Source organism: Gorilla gorilla, chromosome 10, assembly GCF_029281585.2.
Source record: "Gorilla gorilla gorilla isolate KB3781 chromosome 10, NHGRI_mGorGor1-v2.1_pri, whole genome shotgun sequence".
Classification (NCBI taxonomy): Eukaryota; Metazoa; Chordata; class Mammalia; order Primates; family Hominidae; genus Gorilla; species Gorilla gorilla.
The window spans coordinates 141,867,761-141,884,601 of record NC_073234.2 but is presented as its reverse complement, the minus strand read 5'-3'; the positions used below and the strand labels follow the sequence as shown (position 1 = coordinate 141,884,601).

The 16,841-nt window shown below is 40.9% G+C and overlaps 1 long non-coding RNA gene across 1 annotated transcript in view; it reads left to right on the top strand.

The window, feature by feature from the left end:
• The window catches only part of LOC134756531 (uncharacterized), a 54,064-nt gene extending 40,562 nt beyond the window's left edge, over window positions 1–13,502 (top strand). Inside the window, exons 3-4 of the long non-coding RNA XR_010129278.1 lie at window positions 8,911–8,980; window positions 12,599–13,502. This is a non-coding gene — a long non-coding RNA (uncharacterized lncRNA). The remainder of the gene's footprint in view (window positions 1–8,910; window positions 8,981–12,598) is intronic.
• The last annotated feature ends 3,339 nt before the right edge of the window (window positions 13,503–16,841 follow it).

The following is a 16,841-nucleotide window of genomic DNA, read 5'->3' as shown; positions in this document are numbered from 1 at the left end:
GCACTGGAAATGATACTAGCGCAATTGAGACACTGAATTTGTAACTTTAATTAAATAAAATTTAAATTTGAAAACTGACAGTATAAGTTTTATGGGAGGGGAATGAGACTCCCTCTCTCGATCAGAGGAGCGGGGTGAGCATACATGGCAGGAGGAGAGGTTGGAGCTGCCTTTGAGGATGACCCACCACAGTGGGATTCCCCTAAACACATGTTGACTGACTCTTCTCAAAACGTCCACAGATTGCATAATGCTCTTCCAGAAACTCACAAAAGCATATAACAAGAGAAAAGGTGAGTTCACTTTAGCTGGGAAGTGCTGACACCAGGTCTTTACTGTGCAGGTGAGGTAAGACGACATGTTCTGCTCACTCACCTCCTTTTCTCTCCTGTTATCCAATTTTATAGGAAGGGGACATGGAGAAGGAATGAGAAAGAGAAAAACTTACCATGCTTTCGATTTTAGCAGCAGTGTTCTAATTCAACAAGGGCCTGAAAAGGAAAAAAAAAGAAACATTAAATTGAATGAAAAGGCAGAATTTTGATATTATACTGCACAAGACTCCAATTACTACAATGAGATATTTTATGTAATAAAAAGAATCAGCAAGACTCTGAACTGTGCCTGTGATTTTATCCAAGAACAGAACAGAACAAGTCAAGAGATCTGGTTTTTGAATTAATTTTCAATTAGAATATAATTTACATATGGTGACATTTATTGTTTGGTTCTACAAAATTTGACAAATTTGATATATTTTGCAGAACCATACATTAAAACAGCGAATTTCACCATATGTAAATTAACCACTTCTACAAAGACATGGGGTTAGTTTAATCCCTCCAAAAACTCCCTCATCCCCCATAGTAATCTAACCCACACCCTACTCCACCTCCTGACAACCACGAATCTATTTCCTGTTCTGATAGTTTTGCCTTTTGCAGTGAAGTCACACAGTATTTGACCTTTTGAGTTTGGTTTATTTCACTTAGGAGTGTGTATTTAATTGTCTATGTAGAAAATCCCAAGAAATGTACAAAAAAAAAGATGAAAACTAATAAGTGAGTTCAGCAAGGTGGCAGAATACAAGATCACCATACATACAAGATCACCATACACAAATCAGTGTGGAATAAATTATATCAGTCAGAGTTGGGCAAACTATGGCCTAGGGGAGCTGCTTATTTTTACAAATAGAGTTTTTATTAGAACAGAGCCACAGTCATTCATTTACATATTTTTTAGGTTGCTTTGTTGTTACAAGAGCAGAGTTGAGTATTCGTAATAGAGACCATAACATATTTACTCTCTGGTTCTTTACGGAAAAAGTTTTCTAAACTTTTCTAGATAATAAGCATTTAGGCATTAGAATTAACTGGCAAATATAATACTTAACACAGGTTTTTGTAAAGATTCAATGACATAATATATGGGAAATGGAATTATAATGTAAACAACATATACGTGCCTATTAATGTAATTCAGCATATAGACTACAGAAAGCATATTTATCTATTGTTTTTAAAATATGGAATTAAAAAAATGATACTCGAAGATGGCCGAATAGGAACAGCTCCGGTCTACAGCTCCCTGCGTGAGCGACGCAGAAGACGGGTGATTTCTGCATTTCCATCTGAGGTACCGGGTTCATCTCACTAGGGAGTGCCAGACAGTGGGCGCAGGTCAGTGGGTACACGCACCGTGCGCGAGCCTAAGCAGGGCGAGGCATTGCCTCACCTGGGAAGCGCAAGGGGTCAGGGAGTTCCCTTTCCGAGTCAAAGAAAGGGGTAACGGACACACCTGGAAAATCGGGTCACTCCCACCCGAATATTGCGCTTTTCAGACCAGCTTAAAAAACGGCGCACCACAAGACTATATCCCACACCTGGCTCGGAGGGTCCTACGCCCACGGAATCTCGCTGATTGCTAGCACAGCAGTCTGAGATCAAACTGCAAGGCGGCAGCGAGGCTGGGGGAGGGGCGCCCGCCATTGCCCAGGCTTGCTTAGGTAAACAAAGCAGCCGGGAAGCTCGAACTGGGTGGAGCCCACCACAGCTCAAGGAGGCTTGCCTGCCTCTGTAGGCTCCACCTCTGGGGGCAGGGCACAGACAAACAAAAAGACAGCAGTAACCTCTGCAGACTTAAATGTCCCTGTCTGACAGCTTTGAAGAGAGCAGTGGTTCTCCCAGCACGCAGCTGGAGATCTGAGAACCGGCAGACTGCCTCCTCAAGTGGGTCCCTGACCCCTGACCCCCGAGCAGCCTAACTGGGAGGCACCCCCCAGCAGGGGCACACTGACACCTCACACGGCAGGGTATTCCAACAGACCTGCAGCTGAGGGTCCTGTCTGTTAGAAGGAAAACTAACAAGTAGAAAGGACATCCACACCGAAAACCCATCTGTACATCACCATCATCAAAGACCAAAAGTAGATAAAACCACAAAGATGGGGAAAAAACAGAACAGAAAAACTGGAAACTCTAAAACGCAGAGCACCTCTCCTCCTCCAAAGGAACGCAGTTCCTCACCAGCAATGGAACAAAGCTGGATGGAGAATGATTTTGATGAGCTGAGAGAAGAAGGCTTCAGACGATCAAATTACTCTGAGCTACGGGAGGACATTCAAACCAAAGGCAAAGAAGTTGAAAATTTTGAAAAAAATTTAGGAGAATGTATAACTAGAATAACCAATACAGAGAAGTGCTTAAAGATGCTGATGGAGCTGAAAGCCAAGGCTCGAGAACTACGTGAAGAATGCAGAAGCCTCAGGAGCCGATGCGATCAACTGGAAGAAAGGGTATCAGCAATGGAAGATGAAATGAATGAAATGAAGCGAGAAGGGAAGTCTAGAGAAAAAAGAATAAAAAGAAATGAGCAAAGCCTCCAAGAAATATGGGACTATGTGAAAAGACCAAATCTACGTCTGATTGGTGTACTTGAAAGTGATGCGGAGAATGGAACCAAGTTGGAAAACACTCTGCAGGATATTATCCAGGAGAACTTCCCCAATCTAGCAAGGCAGGCCAACATTCAGATTCAGGAAATACAGAGAACACCACAAAGATACTCCTCGAGAAGAGCAACTCCAAGACACGTAATTGTCAGATTCACCAAAGTTGAAATGAAGGAAAAAATGTTAAGGGCAGCCAGAGAGAAAGGTCGGGTTACCCTCAAAGGGAAGCCCATCAGACTAACAGCGGATTTCTCGGCAGAAACCCTACAAGCCAGAAGAGAGTGGGGGCCAATATTCAACATTCTTAAAGAAAAGAATTTTCAACCCAGAATTTCATATCCAGCCAAACTAAGCTTCATAAGTGAAGGAGGAATAAAATACTTTACAGACAAGCAAATGCTGAGAGATTTTGTCACCACCAGGCCTGCCCTAAAAGAGCTCCTGAAGGAAGCGCTAAACATGGAAAGGAACAACCGGTACCAGCCGCTGCAAAATCATGCCAAAATGTAAAGACCATCGAGACTAGGAAGAAACTGCATCAACTAATGAGCAAAATCACCAGCTAACATCATAATGACAGGATCAAATTCACACATAACAATATTAACTTTAAATGTAAATGGACTAAATTCTCCAATTAAAAGACACAGACTGGCAAGTTGGATAAAGAGTCAAGACCCATCAGTGTGCTGTATTCAGGAAACCCATCTCACGTGCAGAGACACACATAGGCTCAAAATAAAAGGATGGAGGAAGATCTACCAAGCAAATGGAAAACAAAAAAAGGCAGGGGTTGCAATCCTAGTCTCTGATAAAACAGACTTTAAACCAACAAAGATCAAAAGAGACAAAGAAGGCCATTACATAATGGTAAAGGGATCAATTCAACAAGAGGAGCTAACTATCCTAAATATATATGCACCCAATACAGGAGCACCCAGATTCATAAAGCAAGTCCTGAGTGACCTACAAAGAGACTTAGACTCCCACACATTAATAATGGGAGACTTTAACACCCCACTGTCAACATTAGACAGATCAACAAGACAGAAAGTCAACAAGGATACCCAGGAATTGAACTCAGCTCTGCACCAAGCAGACCTAATAGACATCTACAGAACTCTCCACCCCAAATCAACAGAATATACATTTTTTTCAGCACCACACCACACCTATTCCAAAATTGACCACATAGTTGGAAGTAAAGCTCTCCTCAGCAAATGTAAAAGAACAGAAATTATAACAAACTATCTCTCAGACCACAGTGCAATCAAACTAGAACTCAGGATTAAAAATCCCACTCAAAGCCACTCAACTACATGGAAACTGAACAACCTGCTCCTGAATGACTACTGGGTACATAACAAAATGAAGGCAGAAATAAAGATGTTCTTTGAAACCAACGAGAACAAAGACACAACATACCAGAATCTCTGGGATGCATTCAAAGCAGTGTGTAGAGGGAAATTTATAGCACTAAATGCCCACAAGAGAAAGCAGGAAAGATCCAAAATTGACACCCTAACATCACAATTAAAAGAACTAGAAAAGCAAGAGCAAACACATTCAAAAGCTAGCAGAAGGCAAGAAATAACTAAAATCAGAGCAGAACTGAAGGAAATAGAGACACAAAAAACCCTTCAAAAAATCAATGAATCCAGGAGCTGGTTTTTTGAAAGGATCAACAAAATTGATAGACCGCTAGCAAGACTAATAAAGAAAAAAAGAGAGAAGAATCAAATAGACACAATAAAAAATGATAAAGGGGATATCACCACCGATCCCACAGAAATACAAACTACCATCAGAGAATACTACAAACACCTCTACACAAATAAACTAGAAAATCTAGAAGAAATGGATACATTCCTCGACACATACACTGTCCCAAGACTAAACCAGGAAGAAGTTGAATCTCTGAATAGACCAATAACAGCAGCTGAAATTGTGGCAATAATCAATAGTTTACCAACCAAAAAGAGTCCAGGACCAGATGGATTCACAGCTGAATTCTACCAGAGGTACAAGGAGGAACTGGTACCATTCCTTCTGAAACTATTCCAATCAATAGAAAAAGAGGGAATCCTCCCTAACTCATTTTATGAGGCCAGCATCATTCTGATACCAAAGCCAGGCAGAGACACAACCAAAAAAGAGAATTTTAGACCAATATCCTTGATGAACATTGATGCAAAAATCCTCAATAAAATACTGGCAAACCGAATCCAGCAGCACATCAAAAAGCTTATCCACCATGATCAAGTGGGCTTCATCCCTGGGATGCAAGGCTGGTTCAGTATACGCAAATCAATAAATGTAATCCAGCATATAAACAGAGCCAAAGACAAAAACCACATGATTATCTCAATAGATGCAGAAAAAGCCTTTGACAAAATTCAACAACCCTTCATGCTAAAAACTCTCAATAAATTAGGTATTGATGGGACTTATTTCAAAATAATAAGAGCTATCTATGACAAACCCACAGCCAATATCATACTGAATGGGCAAAAACTGGAAGCATTCCCTTTGAAAACTGGCACAAGAGAGGGATGCCCTCTCTCACCGCTCCTATTCAACATAGTGTTGGAAGTTCTGGCCAGGGCAATCAGGCAGGAGAAGGAAATAAAGGGCATTCAATTAGGAAAAGAGGAAGTCAAATTGTCCCTGTTTGCAGACGACATGATTGTATATCTAGAAAACCCCATTGTCTCAGCCCAATATCTCCTTAAGCTGATAAGCAACTTCAGCAAAGTCTCAGGATACAAAATCAATGTACAAAAATCACAAGCATTCTTATACACCAACAACAGACAAACAGAGAGCCAAATCATGAGTGAACTCCCATTCACAATTGCTACAAAGAGAATAAAATACCTAGGAATCCAACTTACAAGGGATGTGAAGGACCTCTTCAAGGAGAACTACAAACCACTGCTCAAGGAAATAAAAGAGGATACAAACAAATGGAAGAACATTCCATGCTCATGGGTAGGAAGAATCAATATCGTGAAAATGGCCATACTGCCCAAGGTCATTTACAGATTCAATGCCATCCCCATCAAGCTACCAATGACTTTCTTCACAGAATTGGAAAAAACTACTTTAAAGTTCATATGGAACCAAAAAAGAGCCCGCATTGCCAAGTCAATCCTAAGCCAAAAGAACAAAGCTGGAGGAATCACACTACCTGACTTCAAACTACACTACAAGGCTACAGTAACCAAAACAGCATGGTACTGGTACCAAAACAGAGATATAGATCAATGGAACAGAACAGAGCCCTCAGAAATAACGCCACATACCTACAACTATCTGATCTTTGACAAACCTGAGAAAAACAAGCAATGGGGAAAGGATTCCCTATTTAATAAATGGTGCTGGGAAAACTGGCTAGCCAATATGTAGAAAGCTGAAACTGGATCCCTTCCTTACACCTTATACAAAAATCAATTCAAGATGGATTAAAGATTTAAACGTTAGACCTAAAACCATAAAAACCCTAGAAGAAAACCTAGGCATTACCATTCAGGACATAGGCGTGGGCAAGGACTTCATGTCCAAAACACCAAAAGCAATGGCAACAAAAGACAAAACTGACAAATGGGATCTAATTAAACTAAAGAGCTTCTGCACAGCAAAAGAAACTAACATCAGAGTGAACAGGCAACCTACAACATGGGAGAAAATTTTCACAACCTACTCATCTGACAAAGGGCTAATATCCACAATCTACAATGAACTCAAACAAATTTACAAGAAAAAAACAACCCCATCAAAAAGTGGGCGAAGGACATGAACAGACACTTCTCAAAAGAAGACATTTATGCAGCCAAAAAACACATGAAAAAATGCTCATCATCCCTGGCCATCAGAGAAATGCAAATCAAAACCACTATGAGATATCATCTCACACCAGTTAGAATGGCAATCATTAAAAAGTCAGGAAACAACAGGTGCTGGAGAGGATGTGGAGAAATAGGAACACTTTTATACTGTTGGTGGGACTGTAAACTAGTTCAACCATTGTGGAAGTCAGTGTGGCGATTCCTCAGGGATCTAGAACTAGAAATACCATTTGACCCAGCCATCCCATTACTGGGTATATACCCAAAGGACTATAAATCATGCTGCTATAAAGACACATGCACACGTATGTTTATTGCGGCATTATTCACAATAGCAAAGACTTGGAACCAACCCAAATGTCCAACAATGATAGACTGGATTAAGAAAATGTGGCACATATACACCATGGAATACTATGCAGCCATAAAAAAGGATGAGTTCATGTCCTTTGTAGGGACATGGATGAAATTGGAAACCATCATTCTCAGTAAACTATCGCAAGAACAAAAAACCAAACACCGCATATTCTCACTCATAGGTGGGAATTGAACAATGAGATCACATGGACACAGGAAGGGGAATATCACACTCTGGGGACTGTTGTGGGGTGGGGGGAGGGGGGAGGGATAGCATTGGGAGATATACCTAATGCTAGATGACGAGTTAGTGGGTGCAGCACACCAGCATGGCACATGTATACATATGTAACTAACCTGCACAATGTGCACATGTACCCTAAAACTTAAAGTATAATAAAAAAAAAAAAGGAAAAAAAAAACAATAAAAAAAAATGATACTCTACCATAAAACCATACGTACAGAGCCACCAGATCTGCAAATTTAGAATTTTGTTCTGATTTTTTTAAATGGCACCAAGATAGTATCAATTTGATTTTAAAACTGTGTATAGTATTTTCCCATGCAAATTAAGTTTTCAAAACCTACTATTAAGTGACTGCTCTGTGATTTTAGTATACTTGCTCTGTCTTTTACATAAACAAACCGTTTTCATCTTTCTTCCATGGATCCTTCAATTCCACAGAGGTTCAATTATATGTAGGGAGTGACCTAGCAGTCCTGGGAATTAGAACATGGGCATCTTTGATAGGCCATTGTTTAGCCTACCATGGTGGACACTCCCAGGGTTGACTTGGAAATTCCTGGAGGTCTTTTTCCATCCTCTCCAGCCTTCTTTAGCTTATTTAAGGCTTAGTCGTTCATGGTCCCTAGGTGGCTGCCTCTGATTCAGGCACCGTCATGTGGTCCCCACAAAGCAGGACGGAATGTGAGCGCAGTTGAAGGTCTTTACCAGGTGTGACTACTTTCTATGTGTCAAGGAGAAAAATATTTCCAGTGCTTTAAGGCGTCCCATCTGTCTCATTGTCTATAAATGGGTCATGTGCTTGTGCCTAGACCAATTACACAGGAGACAAATTTGTCATGAGTGGCTTAGGTTTGACTTCGTTTATCTCCTGGAGCTGGGAACATGGGCAGCCGTGTCGAATCAGGGTCCTTGTCATAGAAGGAAGGGGGAGAGTGCCTGTTGAAGAGACAATAAACAGTGAAAAGCACAGGAGGCCAATAGATTTGAAGACTTTTCAGCTCTAGTTTGCTGGCACTTGAGGTGAGAAAGGAAAAAGTAGAAAAATATCCTTTTTAAATAAACATAAAATAAGTCCAAAACTGACTTTGCCCTCAGAAAGAAAGTACACTGCAGTTAAGAATAATTGCTAGGCCAGACACTGTGGCTCACATCTGCAGTCCCAGCACTTTGAGAGGCTAAAGTGGGTGAATCACTTGAGCCCAGGCGTTCGAGACCAGCCTGGGCAACATAGCAAGACCCCATCTCTACAAAAATACCAAAATTAGCCGGGCGTAGTGGTACAGACTAATAGTTCCGGCTACTGAGGAGGCTGTGGTGGGAGGATCACTTGAGCACAGGTGGTGGAGACTGCAGCGAGCGGAGATCACACCACTGTGCTCCAGCCTGGGCAACAGAGTGAGACCCTATCTCAAAAAAACAAAAAACAAAAAACTGCTTTTTATGCATTTTAAAACTGTACCCCTGTTTTTCCTAGAGGTTAATTATCCTCATTTTATCTTGCCAGAAGGATAGAGCTCCTCGTCTCCGTTAGAAACGACCATCAAAAAGATACATCAATTCATTAGAATCAAAAGGTAGGCTTTTTAAAGTGTTAAATGACAGGAACATCGTTGTTAAGGTTTGCTTCTAAAGCACGGATCCTTTCAAGGTGACCTAGGAAATCTGAGCAAGGTGGGTGAGGAGGAAATTATTTTATGTTAGAAATAGTTACTTCATTGTTACCTCTTTTGAGTTTTCTAGGTCTTTTGAAATCTGATCATTTAATGACAAGTCACATTTCACAGTCATTAAAAAAAGTTTCAGGTGGCCGTTTCCAATTGGAAAACTGGCTGGGCACTGTGGCTCATGCCTGTCATCCCAACATTTTGGGAGGCCGAGGTTGTTGGATCACTTGAGGTCAGGGGTTCGAGACCAGCCTGGTCAATATGGTGAAACCCCGTCTCTACTAAAAATACAAAAATTAGCCAGGCATGGTGGTGGGCACCTGTAATCCCAGCTATGCAGGAGGCTGAGGTAGGAGAATCACTTGAATCCAGGAGGTGGAGGTTGCAGCGAGTCGAGATCGTGCCACTGCACTCCAGCCTGGGAGACAGACGGAAATTCTATCTGAAAACAAAAACAAATTGGAATAATATCTAAAGTTATAAATTTGGCAACTTAACAACTATATCCTTTAAAGTAGAACCATGCAAAATTCATGTATCATGGCAGTCATAATCATGTGAAAACAACATCCACATATTATGCAGGTGCATCACAAATGGACATGCCCTATAATTTATTCCTTCCGAACCAAGTCCATCTGAATTCATCCTGGGAAGACTGATGCCTGAATCTCTGATTAGGTTCATAAGTAAATAATCATCATATTCATTCATGCATTTCTGCCACAAATATGCCCTAAATCAGGAAGGTACATAGATATGATTCATGCCTTCAGTGATTTTAAGGGGAAAAGAAGGCACCTCTCTGTGAGTTACAAGTCTGAGCCAGGGTGAGGATAAAATGACATGAGCTAATCACAGTAGTGAAAGGTGACATTTTCCCATCAGACTGAATCATGATAACAAGCACAATAACAAGATATGTGTGAGAACATTCCCCTGCCAGAGGACAACCCTGCAGCCTCATTTTCCAGCTAATGACATTTTTCATTTTAAAACCATTCCATTTTTCTTATACATGTATTTGATTACGTGAAATACAATCATACAATCACTTTAGAATAATCAGAACATACAGATTATTTTTAAAAACATAAATAAAAATTAAACTCACTGTTATGGTTTGGATGTTTGTCCCCTCCAGATCTCATGTTGAACCTGCAACCCTGGGAATGGCATTTCAGCATGAGATTTGGAGGTGATTGCATCATGGATGCCCAAATCATGGATTTGAAGGTGACTGAATCATGGAGGCCCAATCCCTCATGAATAGTTTAGCACCATCCCCTTGGTGATAAGTGAGTTTGCACTCCATTAGTTCACACAAGATCTGGTTGTTTAAAAGCCTGGGACATCCCCACCCCTCACTCTCGTTTCTGCTCTTACCACACAACGTGCCTGCTCCTGCTTCACCTTCCACCATGATCGTAAGCTTCCTGATGCCTCCCCACAAGCTGAACAGATGTTGGCGCCGTGCTTGTACAGCCTGAAGAACCATGAGCCAATTAAACCTCTTTGCTTTATAAATTACCCAGCCTTAGGCATTCCGTCATAGCAACACAAGAGTGGCCTAATACAGTCACCCATATCCCCTACCATCAAGAGACAAAAACGGTTTACATTTCAGTAACATTTCTCAAATAAATATAAACCTAAAAATGCAGAGTTATATAGTATTTTCTCCAACAACAGCAATGCCTTTAGTTTCTAGGAAATGTGAAATTTCAAAGAATATTTGCCAGATACAAATATGCAAAATTTCAAAAATGTAAAATTAATTTCAAAGAATATTTGCTAGATACAGAAAGGTAAAATTTCAGCCTAACTATAACATGCAAAAGCAATGAGTCAGACAAGCTTTCTCTGATTCACTCCTGATGGAGTTTAAGGCATTGTTCTGTATTTTACAAAAATGTAAAATTAATTTCAAAGAACATTTGCCAGGTACAGAAATGTAGAATTTCAGCCCAACTATAACATGCAGAAGTAATGAGTCAGACAAGATTTCTCTGATTCACTCCTGATGGAGTTTAAGGCATTGTTCTGTATTGTAGACTTGCCTCTGTGGCCACCTGTTAATACCTTTTGTGCCTGCACTCTGCCATGTCCCAGTGAAAGCATTAGTCAGCATATAGCTCTTTCTGGCGCTCTTTCTCTCTAATATAGCCTTAGAAGCCACTTTAAAATTTTCTATGGGCCAAACCTTTATCTTCTAAATCTGACTCTTCCATTGAGATCAGTAATCCATTAGTCCATGGAGTCTGCATTGCTTTCAATCTGGACACTGCATTGTTATTTAGGATTCAATGCCTCCTGACTCCTACAGATGGCAATTTTTTTTTTTTTTTTTTTTTTTTTGAGATGGAGTCTCACTCTGTCACCCAGGCTGAGTGCAGTAGTGTGATCTCAGCTCACTGCAACCTCTGCCTCCCAGGTTCAAGTGATTCTCCTGCCTCAGCCTTCCGAGTAGCTGGGATTACAAGTGCCTGCCACCACACCCAGCTAATTTTTTTGTATTTTTAGTAGAGACAGAGTTTCACCGTGTTAGCCAGGATGGTCTTGATCTCCTGACCTTGTGATCCGCCTGCCTCAGTCTCCCAAAGTTCTGGGATTACAGGCATGAGCCACCGCGCCTGGCCCAGATGGCTAATTTAAGATGACCTTATGCTTACTAAACAAAAGGTGGGCCAGGCAGGCAGGATTGAGAATAAAATGTTTAATAACTAAGGATATAAAGCAACTTTTCCCCCCAAAGAAATTGTCTTGTGGAAATGTTTTAAATCAACAAAATAATGGTATTTGCAGCAACCTGGATGGAGTTGGAGACCATTATTCTAAGTGAAGTAACTCAGGAATGGAAAACCAAATATTGTGTGTTCTCACTCTTAAGTGAGATCTAAGCTATGAGGATGCAAAGGCGTAAGAATGATGCAATGGACTTTGGGAACTTGGGGAAAGGGTGTGGGGAGGTGAGAGATAAAGGACTACACATTCTAGCCAGTGTTCACTGCTCAGGTGATGGGTGTACCAAAATCTCAGCAATCACCGCTAAAGAACTTATCCATGTAACCAAACACCACCTGTTCCCCAAAAACTATTGAAATAAAAATTATGATAATGTTTTTGAAAAGACAAGTTTAAATCTCTCACTCACCCTTTCTCTCCCACTCCCTCCTCTCTCTCTATTTCTGGAAGGATGGGAATCGAATAAGCAGTTGGCTGCAATTTATATTAATTAAATTAGTTTATTGTAAAAGTTTTTAATCTTTATTTTTAAATCGTGATAACTTATAAACAAACTTGTTGATCTTTGAGTAGTCATAGTTTGACTTTTCCATGTCCATATTCTCTTATGCTTTTTATGTAAAACATTAAAATTAGAAATGTAAAAGTCTACCAAGAGGGTAAAGAGCAGAAAAAATCTTTTTTTATTAGCAGAATATATATCTAAGTAGAGAACTTGTGGAAATTATGCACATGGACAAATTCCAATTTCACACTGTAGGCTTCCGTAATTTTATTATTCAGGACATGAGTTATCAGAATTCTTTCTCTTGAAAGAAAGTGGAGATCAAAGGTAAAACTTCTAGAGAATGAGATGAAGGCAGATGAAAGAAGTTAACAAGACATTACATGACTTGATAATATTGCATGTATGCAAAAACCTTATGAAATCAACTGTGTTCTAGCGACCACTTGTTTTTCTTTTTGTCATAATAATTTTTATTCTCTTGCAATGATATTGATTCATCTGCACCTGACATCACCTCTGCATTTGTAGAAGGTGATAAGAATACAGGGAAATGGAATAAGTGGCTTTGCCTGCAATCCCGCAGCAGCAGAAATGTCCATTTCCTCTCTCCTGAATAATACCACATTCTCCACTGGGTTCCGCAAGTTTCGAGGTAAAAGCATGAACATACACGAAGTCACCATCACTACCCTCACCACCATCACCTTTATTTCCACCATATTCACCCTTTTAATAGGCAAACTTCCTCTAAGGCTTCCTGAAGTCACCCAGAAATGCATTTCCCCAAGAGTGAGTTGTGCTAACATTGTATCCTATGGAACTGTGGGAAGCTACTCAGATCCTCAACTCTTGGAGTCTTGCTGACTGCGTGTTCCAGGCTCCACATTTAAGCTCCAGTGATTGCTGATGACTGCATGACCTAACACATGTCCTCAATCCTTTCTTGGCCTCAGTTTCTTCACCAGTGAATTCTGGATGCTGGAATTGGCAATATTTCAGGTTCTTTCCAACTGGAAATACCCATGCTAATAATTTTAGTAAGTCAATAGCCATAGAAACCTACTGACAAAATGAGTATTTTAACAGAGACAGTTGTACTTTCTTAATTTTTAGCAGAAGGGAATGCATATGTATAATATCTATGTTGCCTTCTATGTGTAAAAATAAATACACAGACACAGATGTCTTGTTTTTTGTAAGTTCAGAGACCATTATTCATTCATTCGTTCATTCCACAAATATTTATTGTATATGTCAGTCAGGTTCTCCTGCATAATAGACTGTTTGCAAACAAAGTAGCTTTAAATAGAATTATTTGATTGCTCACAATTTTGTAGGTTGGGAATTTGGTCTAGCTTCAGCTGAGATGGGTTCACTCACATGTTTACAGTAACTGGGGGTTCAGCAGTGTAGTTATGTGTCAGGCAGTGGGTGCCGGCTCTGGGCAGAGGTGATAGGGGATCACAGGGCATGTGTCCTTCACCCAACAGGCTAGCTGAAGCCTGTTCAGGGGTGGCCATTACAGGCTTCCCAAGAGCAGCAAGAGAGGACAGGCTTCAAAAAGGAAGCACTTTTTTAACCCCATTTAAGTGATATTTACTAAAGTACTATTGATTAAAGCAATTCCCAGTTCCAACTTCAGATTGGAGATGTGAATGAATAGATTTCCCCTTTGATTAGAAGGAAGGGGAAAATCATTTGCAAAGGAGTGTGACTAAGTGAGGGTAAAATTTTGTGGCCACTTTTGAAGCCTAACTCCATGGGTTTCTACTCTATGCCCAGCAATGGGTGATTTGATAACAAAGCATCCCGCCCCAACAAAACAAAGTAACAGCAGACTGGACCAGTTTTTGTTGTTGGTGGTGGTGGTTTTTTGTTTGTTTGTTTGTTTTTGTTTATTTTTTTGCTGTTGGTGCTTTGGTTTTACATTTCATTGTAATAGAAATTTTTTTAACAGCAGTTTTAGGCTCACAGCAAAATTTAGATGAAGGTACAGAGATTTCTTTAATACTCCCTGCCCCCACACATGCACAGCCTCCCCCACTATCAACATCCACACCAGGTGGTATGCTTGTTACAATGAATGAACCTGTAGTAAGACATCACTGTCACCCAAAGTCCACAGTTTATATATTAGGGTTCACTCTTGGTGTTGTACATTCTAGGTTGGGACAAATGTAGAGTGCCATGTCTATAGCATGATAGTGCCACACATTATGGTTTCACTGGCTTAAACATCCTCTGTGCTCTCCCAACCAAGTCGATCACTTTTTAGGGTAAGAATGGTCAAGGCGGGGGATCTCTAAGGAAGAAACACTTAAGCTGAGACTAGAAAGATGAATAGGGGTTAGCCAGGTGAAAGAAGTTAGACAGGACAGAGGATTGAAGGGTTCTCCAAGCAAAGAGAAGGGCACGTTGCGGGGTATGGGTTAGGTAAAAGCCTGATGTGTTTAAGGAAGAGGAGAAAGGCCAGTGTGGTGGGTGGGGGATGAGGGGCAGAAGGTGGGCATGTGGCTGGAAAGGTGGGCAGGGCTGGTGCACAGAGTGAAGGTGATGGAGACCACTAAAAGGTTTTAAGCTGGGAGCCTCAGGGTCTGCATGGTTCTTTCTAAGAGGCCTCTGGAATGAATAGGAAGGGACAAAAGTCAGAGCAGATAGACTGGCCCACTTTCAGATGCTGTTTCCGTTCTTGCTCATGTTACTCCATGGTTGACCCTCCAGAACATCAGCTATGTTGAGTCCTCCACCTCCCATGAGCAGCAGGCATGGAACACAGACTCCGTGACCCTCAAGAGGCCTAGAGGGAAGTGTCTCTGATGTGACCTGCCCAGGTGAGTGGTGCTCGAGACAGGGCATTCCACTCTCAGAGGCAACAGAGGCAGATCTGCTTCTTCTGGGGCCTCTGCAGGGTTAGGGGCTGACAGAGTGGGAGCATCGCCATCTTGGACAAGCCCCTCATTCTAAAGTTCACCTTAATAAAAAAACACCTAAATCCAAAAGGCATCAGCCTAATGGCTACAGTCAGCATGACCATAAACCACAAATAACATCTCTGACCAGAAACATTCCAAATGCCCCCTGCAAACAAAGACATGCTAGCCCCAAGATAAGTCCTCTCTGACCGGGAAGATGCCAGCCCCAAAATTAGCCCCCTCCTGCCAGAAAGATGTCTGCCCTAGACAAACTCTCCTCCTCCCAGAGACATTTCAACTCTGCCATAAAACTTCTCCCTTGCACAGGAACATTCCAAGCTTGTAATAAGCCCCTCATCCTAAAACCAACATGTAGTCTGTAAGACAAAGCACTCCTGACTGAAATCAGCCAGAAGCCCCTCTCAGGTTTTATCTAAAGTAAACCTGTCTTTAACTGCCAGGCCGCATTTCATGTTAATTTCCTTTTTCTTTAACTCTTACAGGGGCTTCCTCTGCCTTAAAGACAGGTGGAGATGGGGGACCCTGGGCTTTCAGGAAGCAGTTTAACTGCTCTAAACAGGCTTCAATTGTAATGCCCAGGAGATTTCCTTCATTTTGTGGCAAAGGAGGTAGTAGAATCTCAACACTAAATCCTCGAAGATATATATTACTTTGCAGGGGTAGCAAACAGCATGCCCAGGTTTTACAGAATGAAAGTATTCATTTTTGTTGCTATTGTTTGTTTTCTTTAAGAAAAATGGGAAACTCTATGCATGTACATTGACACAAACATAAACATATGGTTCGTGTTTCCAGGACTCTAAGCACAGTGGTCTGGCCAGCTTGAAGTCACCCCAGCACTTAGCCCCATGTGTGAATCGCAGACCTAAAGGGTGCTGCCCCCCTGCACCACCATCCCAGCCTCACCCCATCTCCCTTCTACACCCAAGCACAAATCCATGAGAACATGGGCATGTGGCCAGAGATGCAGTCCTTATCGTCTTCAGCCAACAGGACTCTGAAAAGCATCTTAAATTAAGTGATTTATTAATACACCAAAAAAGTAAAGGACCTGAAAGAAGCTTCTAATTAGAACGGTAAAATAATGTATTATCCACATTAGGGCATTTCTAAGAGTGACAGGAGAATGCTATAAATGATTAGCGGGCACAATAGGCATAAACAGAGCCTGCATCACATGTGGGTGATAGATGAACAATTCAGTTACCTAGTGACAGATGTTTTTGTTTACAAGAATGATTTCATGCTCATTTAAATGGTGCTATATTGCACTGGATATTGCCTCTAATTTTCAAAATCATTTTCCTTAATTTAGAGACATAAATATTAATAATATGGAAAAAACAAATGTTGCATTGATAATGAAAATGAAAAGTAATACGAATCACACTAGAAGCATGAAATTATTTGCAGAAAATACATTTTTCCCCACGAAGTAGCTTTTCTGGCCATTTAAGAAAGCAGAGTTGACAGGAAAGTCACATGGGAGCCAGGGCTTAGAACGTTTGCAGCTGCTTCTTTTGTTCTGTGATGCATCATCTTTCATGTTTGACTTCCTCCTTGCTTGCAATTTCACAGTTTGAAA